Genomic DNA, 3,473 nt, shown 5'->3' with positions numbered 1-3,473 from the left:
TTTTTTAGAAGGGAAGGCCATGCTGCTGGGCAAACAAACATGTCGAGCTTCTCCCGGGCACCCCAGCAATGGGCCACTTTTGCCCGAATGTGGTATCTCTTAGGTGGGAAGATGCAGCTCCCCAGCAGACTTGCTGCTGTAGCATCAAGAAGGCATCAAGGGCTGCATAAACCTGTGTGCCATCAGAGAAGTGAGTGTGGAGATCATGTCATAATGAACACACGACACATTGAGTTTTCTGGTAACAAATGGGAGCAAAAAGCGTACTCCTCACACACTGGCTACCCCCGGGGGATTCAGGCAGGTGGCGCTGCTCAGCTCCACCTGCGGACCCGGATGCTATTGTGAAGCTGGCTGTTGACAACGTGCTGCCAAAAAACCTTCACAGGAAAGACCATAATGCAGAGGCTGCACCTTTTACCAGACGAGGCTATTCCAGAAGATCTCCTCAGAAACTTGGTGGAGGAGCTCCCCGAGCCCCGAAAGGTGCCTCGGTGCCTGGAAGAGTACACGCAGGAGGAAGTCGCGGTCTTCCCCGGGTGTGGTCCCTACCTGAAGACTACCGGTTGTAGGAGGCAGGAAATTCCAGAGAATACCCGGGCTGAGGGCTGCTTCTCCTACTGGTCTCGCTCCCCAGGACGTGGCGAGGAAGACGCCGCTCCCAGTCATTGGAAGGGCTGAAATCACAGTGAAACACTGTACTTTATAGAAGGGTATCATTCATTTAAATGTTATGGGCTGGGGATAGGGCCCAGTGGCACAGCGCCTGCCTGACAAGTGCGAGGTCATGAGTTGGATTGCCATACCCCCTCCCAAAAATGTTAAAAGTGTTAATAAAGCTGTTGGATTAATTATGCAAATATCTATCTATACATATAATTTTATGGAAAAATTTCATAACAAAATAATAGAATAACAAGTTAATACATTACATGTTATCGTTAAAGTAGTTGCTCAGGGTACAAGATATGGACATAAAAATTTCTTCCTGATGTTAGCACTAATCTTCCTTTTTAATGAACTGAGAGACACAAACAGTATAACTGACTTGCATTTTTTTCTTTTTTCCTTTCCCCACTCATCCTACTTTGTTTTTCCTTTGAACATTTTTTTTCCCTTTCACAATATCTATTGTACGTTTTAGTCCTTATTTATGTTTTCAGTTTCTCCTGTCAGGGAGACAATAAGCTGCTTACGTAAATGAGTTTGGCTTATTTCACTTATAAGTATGGCCTCAAGTTGTATCCATTTACCTGTAAGTCTCAAGTTTATCATTCTTTATGACTGAGTAGTACTCCGTTGTAGAAAAATATCACATCTTTTTTTTTTTTTTAGCCAATTTCTCAATTGATGGGTATTTGGGTTGATTCCAAGATTTATTTATGAAAAATTGTGCTGCTATAAACATGAGTGTATATATATCACTATGGTATGATGGTTTTAATCCTTCTGAGACCATCCCCAGGAGAGGAATAGCTGCGTGGCATGGGACTGCTAATCCTATTTTTTTTTTGTGGAACCTCCACACTGATTTTCATTGTGGTTGTCCACTCCAACTTAGAGTTGGAGTCTACAGTCCCTCCAGCAGTGGAGAAGACCTCCCAAGTGCTAGAAAGTTTTATATATCTTAAATATGTTATTGGATATGTGATTTGGAAATATTTGTATTGCTTGTTTACTTTGTCTATGTCTCTTGACAGGATCTTTGGTAAAGCAAATATTTTAAATTTATTTTTAAAATTCTTTATTTGGTATAGGTCTTGCAATGCAGCTCAGAGTTGTAATGATCCTCCTGTCTCAGCCTCCCCAGCTCTGAGATTACAGGTGTGTGCCACCAGACCTTTCGGGCTAGCACAGTGCACCAGGGGTTCCAGGGCAGCATGGCATGTGCTACTGGGAATTGAACCAGGGTCCTTGGGCCTGCCAGGCAGGCACTTAGACAGACCACTGAGCTATCTCCCTGGCCCCTATTTTTAATTTAGATGAAAACATATTACTTTTTTCTTTTATAGATCATACTTTGGTGTCATTTCTAAGAACTCTGCCTAACCTCAATTCATAGTCTCATGTTTTCTTCTAAAACTTTTTATAGATTTATATATTATACCTAAATCTGTGATTCATTTTGTGTTAGTTTCTGTGTACAGTGTGAGGTCAAGGTGCTTTATCTTTTTTTTCATATACATGATACGTTGTTCCTGCATTTTTGTTGTTGTTTTTGTTTTTTATAGGTTTATTTTAGCTACAGTTGGTAGGGGTCCCAGTCCCTAGTCCTCTGGCTCTAAGGCAGGCCTCCTGACAGGTGTGGAAGAGGAGGGTTGTTCCTGGTACAGGGTGGGAAAGCAGAGTGTGTGTGGAGGGAGGAGGGGAGGAGAACTGTACTCTTCTAGGCCACACACCCCATGACCCACTCTTCTGACCAGATCCCACCTCCTAAGGGCAAGTCAGCTATATAACTGTATAATCCAGTGAGCTTCCAAAAGCCCCACCTAAGTGTGGGCGAGGCTGTGAGGAGCATTTTAGATCTAAACTGTAACCTGGAATCTCCCTATTTTCCCCCTGCAACTCCAGCAATCATATTAGTGCCCCTAACGCTCCTTCAAGGAAGTCCCCTGCATTATCTGTAGAGAAGACTTTTTCCCACTGAATCATGTTTATGTCTGTCTCAAACCAAATAGCTAAAGCTGGATGAGTTTATTTCTGCGCCCTCGATCAACTCATTCTATTGACCTCTCTTTCTGCCAACACTATACTATTGGTTACAATGACTTCATAATTTTGATCAGTTTTAAAGTGAGGTTATCTAGATTTTTGGCTTTTCAAAATGGAGGTATTCCAGTTCCTATTTCTTTCATATAAATTGAACATTAATTTTATCCTTGTCTATCAAAAGTACTGCTGAGATTTTGATAGGGTTGGGGTGAAATCTATAGATAACTTTGGGGGCTACTGACATCTTTACTATGTTGGGATCTTCCAATCTACTAACACAGCATCTTTCCATTTAAGTCTTCGTTGGTTTCTTTAGTATTCTTTTGTAGCTTGCAGTTTTCAGCATATAGGTCCTTTACACGTTTGTTATTATTTCTACCTAAGCATTTCATGTGTTGGATCCTATTTTCAAGTTAAAAATTTTAATTACCTGTCATGTCAAAATATGATTTAACATTATAACCTATGACTTTGTTCTCTCTGTGTATTTCTTGAGATTTTCTACATAGACAATCATATCATCTAATAGAGATATTTTTGTTACTTTGATTCTGACCTGTGTGTCTTTTCCCTTTCTTGGCAGATTAATTCTGTTTAGAATTTCTAGTATTATTTTGAAAAATATTAGTGGGAAAAGACACCCTTGCTTTGTTCCTAATCTTTGCAGGAAAGCATTCAGTCTCTTAGCAAGTATGTTTCCACTGGGGATTTTGTGTAGATACTTTTATTTTTAAGGAGTTCTTTTTAGAGTTTGATTTTTT

The 3,473-nt window shown here is 40.6% G+C and overlaps 1 pseudogene; it reads left to right on the top strand.

The window, feature by feature from the left end:
* The first annotated feature begins 39 nt into the window (after positions 1-39).
* Positions 40-572, top strand: LOC101563759 (annotated as a pseudogene).
* The last annotated feature ends 2,901 nt before the right edge of the window (positions 573-3,473 follow it).

Source organism: Octodon degus, unplaced genomic scaffold (genome assembly GCF_000260255.1).
Source record: "Octodon degus isolate 3935 unplaced genomic scaffold, OctDeg1.0 scaffold00028, whole genome shotgun sequence".
In the NCBI taxonomy this organism is placed as follows: domain Eukaryota; kingdom Metazoa; phylum Chordata; class Mammalia; order Rodentia; family Octodontidae; genus Octodon; species Octodon degus.
The sequence above is the reverse complement of the archived record's forward strand: the minus strand, read 5'-3'. Positions and strand labels throughout refer to the sequence as shown.